Raw genomic sequence first — 15,813 nt, 5'->3', positions numbered from 1 at the left:
TATTACTAATATCTATAACTAATAACTAACTAACTAATCTATTAACTATAATCGTGTGGCTCGGGCTCCACTTGGTGATGCCGCGTCCTGCTCGGTCGTCTCCTGGATCCACTCACTTTACATAACTTGTATCAGACTTTCCTTTAATGTAACTTGTAAACTGTGATTTGTTGCTCTTTTCTGTACATGCAACATCTATTGCATGTCTGTCCGTCCTGGAAGAGGGATCCCTCCTATGTGGCTCTTCCTGAGGTTTCTTCGATTGTTTTTTTTTTTACCCTGTTAAAAGGTTTTTTTTTTCCATCAACATGTGAAGTTTTTCCTCATTCGAATCGAGGGTCTAAGCACAGAGGATGTTGTTCACTGTACAGATCGTAAAGCCCATTAAGGCAATATGATTGTGATTTTGGGCTATATAAATAAAATTGATTTGATTTGATTTGTATAACAGAGTGGTAAGATATTTAGTAGAGTGTCTGGATTTTTTCAAATGTTGCATGGATACCTCTCCTTATACAGTACTGAAATACTGAATTGATTTTGAATGCCCCTATATATCTTACACTGAGCCCTGTTATATTCATAACATATGTGATATGTCCCTCTTCAACTGGCAAAAGCCTCCTTGCACCTCTTAGGAATGTTTTTCAGTCAGGTTTTCAAGTCAGCAAACCTAAAAAGCAAAAAAGTTCCTGCCTTCTTTTTGTGCACCTTTATGGGTGTCCAGAAAACACAGGCCTGCTGAGAGCTTTCTGATCAAATCACATACTTTATCTAGCAATTTGTAACAAATTCCAGATAACATTAAATAGCATCAAGGGATTGTGGGCATTGCATTAATAACATCCTCTAACACGCTGGACATACCAGTAAGTACTATTTAATCAGTTTGACCAAGATATTTATTTGATTGTATAAGCCTGGATATTCCCCTGCCCTCTGAAAAGACACCAGGTGAACTGTCTGGGTGCCGATGAGGTATTTCCCTTTGTGCCTTTGCCACATTAGTGAACTGCTATCTACACATATCACAGTTTGCAGTGTTCTATTATTGTTACTAAAAAAAAAAAAAAAACTGGAAAAGAAATTAAACAAACACAAAGCTCATGTTATATTATGCATCTGTGCTTTTTTTTTTTTTTTTAATTGATTAAACAGTATAAGTAAACCCAGAACTGCCTTATATTATTTACCTGGCAGACACTATATAAGATAATCCTTTCATCAGCTAGATAGCTATCGTTATTTAAAAACGACAACAAGATTCAGGACAAAGGAGTTGATTATGTTGTCACCTTCCCTCTGAAAATGGATATACTTATCAGCTTATCTGTAAATAACTGACTTGGCCTGACTTTACGGTTCTTCAAATGGTTCACAGAACGTTTTCAAACATAATTCCTATAAAATACAAAAGACTTTCTTTCAGGCATTGTCTCTCTACAGTATATTGATCTTACAGGAGTCAGATTCAGTATTTGAAGTGTAACAATGAGTCGAACAGATTTCCTAAACCATGGATAGAAAAAGGTGTAGATCAGAGGGTTTAGACAGGAGTTAGAATAGAACAGAAACGTTACAAAGTAAGCAAATGAAGCACTAAGTATGGTGCCCTGGCCTGTAAGAGCAACACAATAATATGGGCAAACACATATGAGAAACACAACTACAACAACACCAAGAGTCGTGGCTGCTTTCAACTCAGATTTGTTAGCAGCTACTTTCCTTGACCTCTGGAGAGTGACGGCTACAATGTGAGACCGCATGGCACGAGCCTGAGACACAGCCACCACAAATACTCTTATGTACAGAACTACAATGACGGTGACAGGACTGATAAAGGTCACAAAGAGATCAATAAGTCCTGCAACATTATCAATTGAAATCACACACTCTCCAATGCAGGAGTTATAAATGCCTGGTTGTTCAGGATATCTTTCATCTGCAGACTGTTAAAAAGAGCAGAAAACAATCCAACACAGACAAACACAGACTTGAACTCTTTTTTGAGTGACATTGGTGGGAAAATGTAAGGGATGACAAATAGCTATATAGCGGTCAACAGATATGAGCACCATGGTACCTACTGAGGCAGAGTTATAACATATGCTAGATACAGATACAGAGATGCACATGAGATCACCAAGGAACCAGCAGCCATTTGTGAGGATAATTTGAAAGAACATGAGGAGGCCCACGAAGAAATCTGAGACAGCCAGAGAGAGGAGGAGGAGGTTGGTCGGGGTGCGGAGCTGCCTGGAAAGGAAGACCGGAAATGTTGTATATAATATTATATATATATATGCATCAGTTATTCAGATAACAGCAGATAGAGCATAAGCTGAAAGTACGCAAAATTTCACAAGTTAATGAGTGACTACTTGAAGTGGGAGATAGAGATGAGGACAGCAGGTTAAGAGCTGCAGTGAGCAGAGCAATGAAGGACAGCAGAATGTAACTCAGCATGGTCCCAAAGTGAGGACGTATTGGGCTTTCCTGCAAGAGCTGTTGAAGAGTTCCGGAAAGCAGAGGTCAAGTTTCTTCCAGGGTCACCATCACCACAGAGAGGAGAATCCGCTGAGCTCTGGCAGTGTTTGACTAAAGTTAGACACGATATAACTGAATAGGCTCTATTGCCCCTCCTCTAAGATTCTGCCTCACTTGGACTGTCCTTCCCCCTTTACTCTGATTAGTATTTTTCATCATTCCCTCCCTTCTAATTTAAGCTTTTCTCAACCATACATTCAAACTGGAGCTCAATAAAGCTTAAACATATCACGGCCACGTGTGGACTTGAATGTAAAGCTAGAGCTATCTCAATGTTCATCACGAAATCAGGATACATCTGCGCTCAAGTCAGAGTGACAAATCAAAGGCTATAATTAAAAAAATGGATTAGTACTAAGATTATGATCGATAGGAAAAAAATAAAAATGTAGAAGATACACTACTATAATAAATGTAATTAATCACTGGCGATTAATAACACACTCGTAATGAGGCACCACCTCCGTTGTTTTATGTATTTGAATAATCCGGAGGGAACTAATCAAATCTGACTGGACAAGTTTAGCTTTGAACAGCTCTAATCGATTTCAAATCCATATGTTCAGTCTCATATTCTGAAGCAGGTATTCTTAACACAGTTTCATCGGGTGTGAATCCAGCTGTATGCATGAGGTTCAGCCTACTTTATTTGGAGATGGCTAAAGTCTGAGGCTTTGGTTTCCTCCGGTGTTCTTGTCTCAAACACTTGTTGGCAGTGCCCGGTCCAATAGCCAGAGGGAAGTTGCGTCTCGTCTCTTACTCTGTTGACGAAACTCTTGGCATAAGGCCCAGCGGGAAAGTCCACTTGTGAGCATTGGGGGGAAGAGCCGGTCAATTCACAAATGTCTTTCTTCATTGGAAACCGCTTTCAAGGCTTCTGAGGCAACAAATTACTGCAACGTCTTTAATGATGATTGTCTTAATAAAGATTTTCTTCTTTGTTGTTTCAAGCAGTGGTTCTTAATCTCTGACTCAAAAACTAATTCAACTTCTTGATTAAAATAACCGGAGGCTGAAACTGTTGTTTCCTAATACAAGATTAATCAATTCACTGCATGAAAAGTGGGATTTTCTTCAGTATGCGGCACTGTAGATTGACGTGGAATTTCAGGTTTGCGACTGCACGCGGCAATTTGCAGGCAACACCGAAAACTGACGTAAATTGTCGGAAATTGTAGTGGGCCTTGCTTGGCAGTTGTCCCCCCATGACCCCCCTCCCCCTGATTCTAGGGGAGGCTTTAACATGTAAATGAAAATGCTGTGAGCTATACAAATGCAAATCAGGGTAGCAGGGGAGTTTTACCCCAGGTGACCTTTTTCTAAAAGGTGTTAACTTCATTTTAAGAAAATCTCTGGTATAAATAGATGAGGCTCAGTATAGCCTAATTATAGACCCTTATATTTTAGCTTGAATTGATTTATTTAATGAAAGTATGCTAGATTAATTACTGTGTATGTCATACACAGTAAAAAAGATTATTTATTCCTTTGTTTCTCTCTCTCTCTCTCCTGGGAAAAAGTTAAAGATAAAACGCCAGTTGTTAAGAAGTTAAAATTTGCATGAAATATTTTGAGATAACCAAGATATAAAAAAAAAGAAGAAAGTATTTCTATAATTTCATGGGTTTTAAAAGCAGTTGAAAAGTAATTCTTATTGCGTGTGAGAGCAGAGACGTTCACTATGGTGAGAGTTCATGACCTGTAAGAGTTTTTACACTACGGGTAGACCGGAGCATGAGTCACGAGGCAGAAGGAGCGGAGAGTTAATGGCGTCGAGCAGCTGACAGTGGACTGTGTGTGTCGTCAGTGTCGTGTTTTATCACTAACGGACTAAGCTAGCAGGGACCCAACTTCAAACTTCGATGCTGTATGTTTGAGTCCACTTTCCTCCTCAGGAAAGAAAGGAAAGAAAGAAAAGAAAAGGAAAGGAAAAAGAAAAGGCTTAGTTCCTTCAGAAACTTAGAAAGACTAAATTCTGGAGTCAAATTCTGGTCAACTTATACAGAGGAGCAAAAGGAAGCATCCTGATTGGAAGCATCACAAACGGACATGGTTCATCACAGCCCAGGACAGGAAGTCTCTACAGCAGATGATTAAAAACCACCGAACATCACTGGTACCATCTACAGAGCCTCAGTGACATCAATGAAGTGTGATGTCTGCACAGAGCCAAAATATACTAAAAGACAAACATCCACCCAGCCACAGTCTGTTCACCCTGCTGCCATCTGGCAAAAGTAGTATCCACTACCATACCACCAGACTACAGTGCAGCTTCATTCCCCAAGCGGTGAGACCCATCAACACTTCATTTTAGATGTAGACACAAATGGCTTAAATGTTTCTTTGTTTTAAACCCTTGTGTTTTAACAAAATATAAGAAATTTTCTTTGAAACTTTGTAAAATGGAAACATTCTAGGACAGTATATGTAGCTAACAACTGTTAATAAACACACATTGAAGAATATAAGATAAACAGTAAAAAATGGAGTAAACAACTGCAGTGAATGGGACGAAGAGTAACAAAATGATGATCACAAATAACAATATGTAAACCTATGACACGGTGATGTGTCCGTTCTTGCCCACCTGCTCTTTGTCTATGATTTTCCTGTAAAGGACATGTTAAAAGTGGGAGACAACGTCCAAGGACACGCACACGACAACATGGTTTGACTTGCCACTTGACATTGTCAGTTGATGGGTGACATTGGTATGTGTGTGTGTGTAAAAGCTGTTTGGATCTTTCGCTGACACAAAGCTTAGCACATCCATTTTCTTTCAGTGTCAGAGGTTGGTGTGACAGTCCAATTTCCCAAAACGTTTTAATTATCTGAACCCCACCACGCCACATGAAAAGTCCTGGAAGTTTCTTGTGGTAGGTGTATGGAAGTCCCCCTGCTCATCCTAGCAAGAAAGCTGAAAGTAAGCTAGGGGGAAAGATTACAATTGGTGGTGGTTGCCGATGGCAACATAGAAGCTCTGTCCTCACCAGGAATTATCCCAGGCACTTGTAGGACTCTCAATGGTGAAATAGGGTTGGGGAACAGAGCCAAAAAGTTTGCCCATTGTCAAATTACTCTGAGCGGAAGTTTTGTGCTGCAATTTTAGAAGACGGAGTCTGACAAGGCCACTTCAGTGTTTTCACTATCCTAAGCACGGCAGTTATGGGAATCCATTTTCATGTGTAAGCTGCAGTCCAAATACCACCATGGCTAGCAAACTATCTTGTATGTGACTAACTAGCTTGATGTTGGTAAGGGCATGCTTCCCAGCAAAGAGCTGAATAAACTAGATGAAGTTGTTCAGTCTGTGACAGTACACTGCTGCTTGTGTAACCAGATGGTTTATACTGTGTATGCATTTCAGTTCTCTGGTGTCCCTCAGTCTGTTCATTTTGCAGCAGGCATGGCGATCGCGGCAGGTGTGTGGACACGCCCCTTACCGGCACCTGTAGTGCAGCCGCGTCCTCACCCGCTAATGCGGGGCAGTTCATATACCCCCCCGGTCGTTTAGTCTTTCTCTTTCCTCTGCCGAAGCGAGTGCGGCTGGCTCGCAGCTCCGCCACGCCGTAGTGTACAGGCGTGTATGTGCCGTGTGCATTCTGCAGGTATGTAGCATAGTCTCATGATGTGAAGATGTAATACGATGCTGTGCTGACGGTCCTCTGTTGTAGGTTGCAGCGTTGGGCTGGGGTGGTGTGTATGTGTGTCCCCGTCCGGTTAGCTGCTGTTGCTGCCGTAGCCACTAGCAGCTACAAGCACTGATGTGTGCGGGACACAGGTAACCAGTGCTATAAGCTAAATGCTATTGTGTCTGCTAGTGTGGTTAGATGTTGTCACTAACAGTTGACTTTGTTTTCTTTCAAAGCTTGTCTGGCATGAGGCTGCTGTTTGCCCTGCCTTGCCTCTAACCTCTTTTCTTTCTTTTTTTGCCTTGCCTTGTTAGTTAGCCTGCAGGAAATAGTTGCTCTGTCGTCGTATAGACATTCTCTTAAAAAGTGTAGTTGAGTTCACGTGTGCTCCGCCTCAATTAGATCGCGAGACGTTAGTGGGGGTGGGAGGGGTTACTGCAGCAGCTATAGTGGAGGACCTGCCACATTTATACTTCTTGTATGGTTTCTCTTCTTCCGTTTTGGGTTGCAGTGATTTGTAATAAATATTTTGTTTTGTTTCTTTTTTTTTTAATTATTTGAGTGCAGTGACCTCTGCCAGAGCTAGCCGTGGTGGTCTGCCTTCACTTCCTAACTGAACCACTGTATTGGTGTAGGTGGACATCACTTGTGTTAGAGATTAAAGAAAATAACTATATAAATGTTTTAGAGACATAACTTAATAAATGAAATTGTTTTATTGTGAGTAAATAAAGCTTGTTAAATTATTGTACATCGTGTCTGTATTCATCTGTGTACGAACCTGTGTATGGGTGGGTTTTGGGAAACCCTCAGAGAAATTAAAGTTAAAGGAGTATACTCTTTAGGTGCAAGTGCTAAGGTGGCGTTGTTGGTGTTATATCGATTCTCTAGATCTGCCACTCGCAGTTCAACTGGTATCGCCACACTTGCACTAGCCCCATTCAACACTGAGTTTTGAGTGCGGGGATCCTACGCCAATTCTCCAAAATCCGCCTCTGTGTTAAAGTTTCCAGCTGTGGCGAGGGGTTTAAATTTCACTGGGGCTCTGATGCCACTCTGGAGGTGTTGAGGTTGAGGCACATCAGAGGGCGAACCATACATGTGTGGATGGATACGGATGGAGCAGGGGCAGGTCGATCAGATGGCCAAAACAACAAACAAAATCATCCATCTCCCTACCTTCCCTATACAAAACAAAAGTATTAATCAAAGACAATCTCTTACCTAACTCCTAAATTAGGGAAAACAGGAGAAAAAAGGGTTTAAAGAAAAGGCTTCTCCCTCCTACTGGCTACCACACACAATTCTCAATACAGTGGTTCACAGTTTACCAAAATACTCAGATCTAAAATTACACTAGGTTTCACAAGATGCAAACACAGAATCCTAATCAAACTAAACACTGGTCCCAGTTGGATGTGGGAGAATGGTTGGAGAGGGAGACTGCAGTCAGCCGGTGGTTCAAAAAGGGCTCCTCTCCCGTCTCTGGCCAATCCTGGAGCAGCAATCAAGCGTCTCCAGCCAATCAGCAGGTCCAACCTGCTATCAATCATTCACACACACACTCAGAGCAGACTGCTCACACACTTGGAGGAGGAGGGACAGAGCAGCATCATATATATACACACAATAATGACCCAGGGTCATAACACCTACCCACCTGAAAATCAAACATTTATCCCCTAATAAATGAACTCGTTCATATTTTTGGGCGAACGTGAATGAACGCACGTATTTCTGCCTGATGAACGTATTGTGAACACGTTCATTTCTGGCGTTTGTGAACGGCGCGCTCTTCTTGTGGCAGATTTCCATCGAGCCTTCCGGGCGAAAACCGGCTTAAAACACACCGTGAACAGGCTGTTGTGTATAAAAAGGATGCTGGACGAGAGGTTTCTACACGCAGCTCGCTTTACTTCGATCAAAACAAAACTGAACTATTTCAGACAGAAACAGCTGCATACCAAACATGCAGTGAGGCATTACCAAACGCACACAGATTAATTCGTCCTGAACGGACACAACACTGGCAAACCAGCCACCACAGAGTCGCACCGCGCATGCGTCGTCAACATGTGAAGCATGGAGGCAAAAACAATAAGGCAGCAGCACTACCTCAGACTCTGCTGCCACCATTAATATGGCATCTTTGTATGATTACTTAAAACCATTTTATGAAAAGGTCAGTGATGATCCAGGTGGGAAAAATCTGAGCTTTTTGTGAAAACTTTGCCCGCCGGGTTTTAAGAAGCAACTCCGTGCATCAACAATGTCAACAGCAAGCCTGAAACGGCACATTGAACTAAAGATCCTGGCTAGCCTTTCAAGGTATGTGCGAGTGAATGAAAAATCAAAAGACACGGCAGCCCAAACAGATCCTCTACCACCCACATCGCATTAACAGCGTACAGTAGCGGCTCCGCTGTCTTCATCTCCCAGCGGCAGCTGGACAACCCAAGAGTACCCATCTGCAGTCAAGATGGCCGACAAGGGCGCCGCCATATATCCAATCCATACCGGAAGTCCCAACCGGAAGTTGGTTGATCACCAAAATAAAACCAAAATAAAAGCCACCATTTATCCAATCCATACCGGAAGTCTCAAGCGGAAGATAGTTAATCACCAAAATACAAGCTTAAAAAACACGTAAGGTTAACCATAGACTGTATGGTTAACACATAACATAATTCTATGCATTTTGTGCATTTACATGTTTATCGTAACAGTGTAATTGATTAGTTAATTGTCTCGCCACGACTTTACTCAGAAGTGAGTTAGAAGCCTATAATAATCACTAACATAAATGTTAACATTTCATAGATTTAGCTTCAATAACGTTATGAATAAAAATGTAAATATTATTTTTGTGTGGTGGTGGTAGGGGGCACACACACACACACACACACAAACAATAGGACTGAAGAATAACTAAGAATAAATAAACTGAATTCTCAAATTAAATAGAGAATTGATAAACGGTCACAACAAATGTCATACTTACTATCAAATTAGTGCATGGTAAATGTTAATTTATGTTACTGTTTCATTGATTTACAATTATTATTGATTGTAAATATTAATATTACAGTTATTAAACACAAATACAATGTTTGTGTGTGTGTGAGTATGTATATGTGTATGTGAGGGGCTGCTCACACATACACACACACAAATAAGGCCAACACTGTAATTCAATATTGCACATAAAAATGAACACATCTCCAGACCCAGGAACTCCCCGTTCTGTTGCATCACACTTGTCTGTGGCCACTGTGTTGCTCATGATGCCCCCCTGATCCCTGAAGATCCCTGGTAGGTGAGGAAACGACAAGCTGGACTGATGTCTTTTAGCTTAGTTTCTTTATTATGCTTTTGAGCAAACAATGTGTGGGTAGTATGTACTGTGCCTAATGAAAGCGTCCTCTGGTAAACAGGCTCGGCCATATACAAGAAAGACGGAGAGAGCATGCCAGCTTCCTGCAAACAAGATCCTGTATAAAATCTGGGCAATACAGTCCTTGCACTGTATCATCACCAATGATTTACAGCAGGGGTCCCCAAACTTTTTTCGGTGGGGGCCACATCAACTTTCCTTTCTGTGGTGGGGGGCCGGTGTCAGTCTATAACAGGAAATGATATGGGCCAACTACCACTGTTCAGCTATTAAACACCAAGTCCTTACCACCACTACCCATTAATCTCAATGGCCCAATACAAAGGGATCTACCATGTTAAATAAAGTTTATTTAACATTTAATTTATTTTCATTAATTGTATATATTAGGAATTGAGGAAAACATCGACACTTATAGAGAAAATACAACACTTAACACTTATAACATTGAATGAAAAAATGCAATACTGCTGTTACATGACTTTTCCTAAAAGTGTCTGTATTTTAACTTGGAATAGTTTTTATATAAATTACACAAAATATGATTAACCTGTTTCGGCCATAAGCGGTCAAACTGACCGCACATCACTTCGCGGGGTTTCATTATTCCATTTTTCGCGTGGTTTGCTTTCATTGTCTCTCTTGTCTCTAACTGTGTTAGCGGTCTCCAGCTGTGCGTCTTTGTGAATTTACTTGTGAGTTAATAATTATATAGTTGTATTAAATAGCTTGTTTGGTACCATGGGCAAACAACAACGGGAGTTCCTCCCTCCATGAAACAGCGAGCGGAACTGTTCACAACACGAAGTGCTGAAATGATGCGACTCTGACTGTGTACCAGCCGAGGAAGACTGTCTGCATCCTGAGCACCTGCACAGGTGTGGGCACCTTTAGTGGGGCGAAGGCAACACCAGAGTCTGATATACTACAACACCAAAACGGCGAGGACGTCCCGAACCAGATGCGAGGGAGTACTCCGTCAAAGGCGGAAAGATAGCCAGTGTCGGTCTTCTATAACATCCTCCACCTGGCTTGGATCAACGCCCGCATCTTATTCAAGGAGCACCAGCAGCAGGAGAGCCCGGAGGAAAGTCCTGCAGCAGCTGGCAGAGGAGCTGAGGGCAGAATACATGGAGGGGAAAGCGGCCGCGGCAGTCGGCACAAGGTGGGCAGCAGCGGAAGCAACCACCGCAGCAGCAGCAGACACGGAGGCAGTGCCGGTCCAAAAGAGCTGCAAACAGAACCAAACGTCGGACACTTGAAATGCCACAAGCCCGTGTGTGGTAACTGTGAGGAGAGCGGAGGTGGTCTGTGGAAACTGGACCAGTGATCACAACGGCTCTTTTTTTGTTTGAGATCAGCTCGTTTCCAGCTTTTTCGATTATTATATTTTTTTTAACTTATATATTATTATAAAATCATTTTATAATCAAATAACTTACTTTTAATTGTTCTAAATTCTCTCTATTAAATTATTGTGTAAATATGCAAAAATAACGGTTTACTATGTTATTAATAAATGTATAATTAAACTTGTTAAAATGTACATTTTGGTGTAATTTCGTTAAAGAAAAATATATCATGACATAATAAATGCATTCATCACTCAATCGGGTATTTACATGAGAGATTATAGAGTTTAAAATCTAGCGGTCCAAATGATCGCTTATGGCTGTTCAAGTAGTTGTGGATTTCCAGCCACCTAAAGTCCAGCTGACACTTTGGTCGAATCAGAAACATAATTTGACCGGATCTAACTCTTGGGTCGTATAAAGCGCGCTGTTATGCCTTAACCAAGATATAGATCATTAAGATTAATTGGATCAGATCTGACTGGAATGAATCCGTCACAGTTGCTGGTAAACTGATTCAATTCACCCACCAGGCGCCAGCACACAAATTCCCCCGCATATGGCGGATGGCGGGTGCTAATTTCGATCCCTGCAGTCAGTAACTGAGACATACATTCATTCTTTCCTCTTTAGTTAGATATGATTATCGAGAGCTCTCTCTCTCTCCCGCTCTGGCGTCTTGCAACGAGGATGGCGCCCGACACTGCGGCACGTTGTTCTATAGGAAATGCAAATTTAAAAAATAGGCACGTTTAGAGAGATTGTTTGGGCTTTTATTTTGGTTTTATTTTGGTGATTAACTAACTTCCGCGTGAGACTTCCGGTATGGATTGGATAAATAGAGGCTTTTATTTTGGTTTTATTTTGGTGATCAACTGACTTCCGGTTGGGACTTCCGGTATGGATTGGATATATGGCGGCGCCCTTGCCGGCCATCTTGACTGCAGATGGGTGCCTCTCGGACAACCTGGTTTTGCAGAATATTGTCGCAGAGCTGCAATTTCAGTGTTAAACTGATAGAATAATAGCTGTCTGTGGTTCTATATGGGCTGTGGCAATCATTTAGAAAAATAATAGCTCGCAGCAACATATTGAAAAAAAAAAGAACTATGAACTAGTTCATTTTTGGAACTGTGAACTTGGTTCAAAATTTTGAATTATGAACTATGAACTGAACTAGTTCATTTTAAAATGTGTGAACTGAACTTTGAACTAGTTCATGTAGAAAGTGAACTTTCCCAACACTGTACTGCAATGCCTTATTTTCAGGTCTTCCACGTGAGAGCACTAAAAGTCTTCAGCTGGTTCAGAATGCTGAAGCCAGAGTCTTAACACGTACAGGAAAATGTGACCAGCCATGAGAAAACCAGCAACAAGTCTCCCGAGCGGCATTTTGAGTTATTTATAAATTCTGAAAGTGTAGTTTCTAATCTTTCCAATTATGTCTAACACATGGAAATCTGATAATATTTGAAGAAGTTGTGGCCATTTGAATGTATGCACATCTGAAAAGCCTTTAGGGAGAAAACAGCCCTCGAACATTTGCAATTCTCACAGCAGGAAATTCTCACACCTGGCTAGTCAACACAATGGTGCTCATTTGCATCTAATTTAGATAAGCCCTACCCCCTACATTGATTCAGTGACATCTGGTATCTGTTAGCCTGCAGGGCAGAAAGTATTGTAGTGGTTTGAACAATGGTTATCAAAAGCAGTTGTCATGTAGTTAATGTTGATGTAGTGTTATTTTCCTTAAGCACTTTAGTGGACTGATCAGAATTAGAAGGTACTTTATTGAAATGGAAATGCTATTATTACAAAAAGCCCCTGAATATCATTAATTTATACACAGGATAAGATGTTACAATCCCTTGTGCCATAATCCAAGGTATAAACCACATCTACACATCTACAGCCACATCTGTTTAACACTCTGTAAAGCGCCATCAGACATGTGTATTGTTTTGGTGCTCTATAAGTGAAATTACATTGCAATTGAAATTTGGAAGTGCAGTGTAGATGGATCAGTCTGTTGCTGAATGAGCTCCTGTGGCTGATCAGCACATTTTGGAGAAGTTGTGAAGGAGAGTCCAATTATTTGGTGATATCACATCTGCACCCTCTTCTGCATACTCTTCTGTGGACTCTTCTGTGCTATGACCCTTGGCGCTGGGCATGTGATGTCTCTTGCCTCGTCAGCACAGAAAGGCCTGATTTTTTCATAAAGATAGGTCTGCCTGTCAATGTTCAGTCCAGGTGGGGCAAGGACAGGAAGACTGTCAACAGGGGGCAGAACCGCTGAATCGCACAGTAGCTGGAATGCGACAGGTTCTGCATCGCAGTGAGTTCTTGCAAGCACCACACCTGGTCTCTTGGCATCAAAGCTGTGACAGAATAAGCACATAACAGGGCACTTTAAACATGGCTAGCTATTTTCTCATAAAACACTATCATGTCCATGAAATTATTTCTTATATGAACACAATGTGAAAGTTTCAATATAAATACCTGAAGTGCTGATAACTCTTGATCTGTGGGAGCTTTCGGAACTTGGGACTCAGATGCTGCTGCCAGTCAAAGGTCTCGACTAACACTCTGCCATCTGCATTTCCAACAAGCTGTGGGATATTGAGGTGACTCTCAGGAGAGCTGTTTTCCACTACCTGGTGACAAAAAAAGAACAGAAGAAGAAAAAAAGATCTTAAGTTAAACCTTTCATTGAAGCAGAACAGAGAACAGCACTGAAGTCATTAATGTTAAAAGCTCTATGTCGACTTTTTTTACACAAGCCCAAAACTGTTCAGCGAAAAATGAAAACTAACCTCAGCGATGTCTGCCAAAGTGTTGAGTCTTGTCTTCATGCATGCTTGCTTGATTAGTCCAAAGCCACAGTCAGGGGAAAATTTGGTGTGGCCAGCAATAAGAAAGTGGATGTCAATTGTCTCATGAAGCTTGTGTCCAACCCGCCAGGCAGCGTACCAGAGCATGAGGTTGTTTTTGTTTTGCACACTGCCGTTGTCACAATGAAGATCCACGTCTGTTTCTCCAACTCCGAAGTAGCCGAAGAAATGATGCATGTAGCTGATGACTTCATTGCTCCCCTTACCTGACGACATGCCTTCATCAATCAGGAAATTCACCTGTTTTTGCAGCCCTTCACAGGAGACACCAAAAAGGCCACATTTCCGTGGAGTCAGGAAGTACATTGGCCCAGGCTGAAGAGGGTTTGAGGGACAGTGTATCTGAAGGAGACAGAGGGAGAAAGGGAAAGGGGATTAGATTAAATGAAAGACATTTGTGTCTATTCATAACTGTCTAATAAATATAGATATAGATTACTATATTGCTGCTATTCTGCATTTGCACTATTATTAGGCTACTTATTCTCCATGCACTTTATTGTACAGTAACGCTTGCCGTGTGTGTCTGCTGCAAACCAAATCGCCCTTCAAGGGACATTTAATAAAGTGGAGTAAATGATGTGTGATAAATAGTACCTGCTGTGCAAAATCAAAACTGTAATGCATCCTGATCTTCTTGCTTGCTGATGGGGAGGGTCCCAAAGACAACTTAGAGTCAGCACATGTCTTTCTGCAGGCAGCAGTCATCTCGTTGTACACAGCCCTCTCTTTTTGCACAAGGGCAAGATGATCGTGTTGCTTCTTGACCGCTTCAGACTTTCTATCATCTGGGAGGTTTGCACTTCCTACCAGCTGCTCGTTATTGTTTTGGCACTGCCAGCAGAGATCTGTACGTGGCCTGCAACTTCTGATGTGTGGGAGAAGCTGGTTCCACAGTGCTTTGAAGCTTGATTTGCAAACTGCACGCTCATCTGAAAAAACAGATAATACTTACGATTAATTATACTGTAATTGCTAATATTACTTCACATTACTTCACATTACAAGCACTCAATTCGAAATCAATTTTTACACATACCACACTCCTTAGCAGACTTCACGTAGAGACGCCAAACTGAGGCCTTAGACACATGGGTTGGCAGCAACTTCACATGCCAATCCCTATGCCCAGGATGTTGGCCAGGCAGCATGATGGCATTGTTTTCTGCATAGTTTTTTGTAAATTCCACAACTCTGTTGATAATGCTGCGGCTGATTAACCTGGCTGGCCTTGGCTGTGAGTGATTCTTCCTTAACCGTGGTCTTGCCCCATTCTCCTCAAAGTGTTTGATTATATCAGTCAAGGTGTCTTTGCCAATTCTGAAAAAGGAAAACAAAGAAGTTTCGCATCATGGGTCATACTAACAGGCACATTGTCACCTGACTCTGGATGTATTCATCCAAACTGTTCCTCAAGTAGGCTAGTTGCTAAACATTAGCATCACAGTCAATTCAAGCAATGCTAACAGGCACATTGTCACCTGACTCTGGATGTATTCATCCATACTATCCTCCAGTAAACTAGGTGCTAAATCATGAGCATCAGTCAATTCAAGCATTATTCAAATTGATAGCAGATGCTCACATTACAAGACAAAACCTCCCATTACAGCTTAGTTTCGATATGCATATAATTTTAAAACGACAGTACTGAGCTAGCTAATAACAATGTAGGCTAAGGTTTAAACATGAAAACAAAAACATGAGATAACAGTTTGTAATCCCTGTGACATTGACTGCGACTTCGAATGAACACATAACGCAAAGTAGATAACTTGGATGTTGGTGGAAACTCATCCCATAAGAAACTGAAAAGTTTTCCTGCAGACCTCATTGCCTCCAATGGAATAAGTGGTCCGGGGGGCGCTTTCTCTTCGTCTGGGGCTTTTTGGTGGATGTAGTCATGTCCGAAGTAACTACTGTGCGTCTGTTTGCCTCGAGATGTCCAATAATTCGCATGTCCTGCCACTCTCTTTCGGCAGCTA

This window comes from Sparus aurata, chromosome 9 (genome assembly GCF_900880675.1).
Source record: "Sparus aurata chromosome 9, fSpaAur1.1, whole genome shotgun sequence".
In the NCBI taxonomy this organism is placed as follows: Eukaryota; Metazoa; Chordata; class Actinopteri; order Spariformes; family Sparidae; genus Sparus; species Sparus aurata.
Note: the sequence above shows the minus strand (reverse complement) of the source record.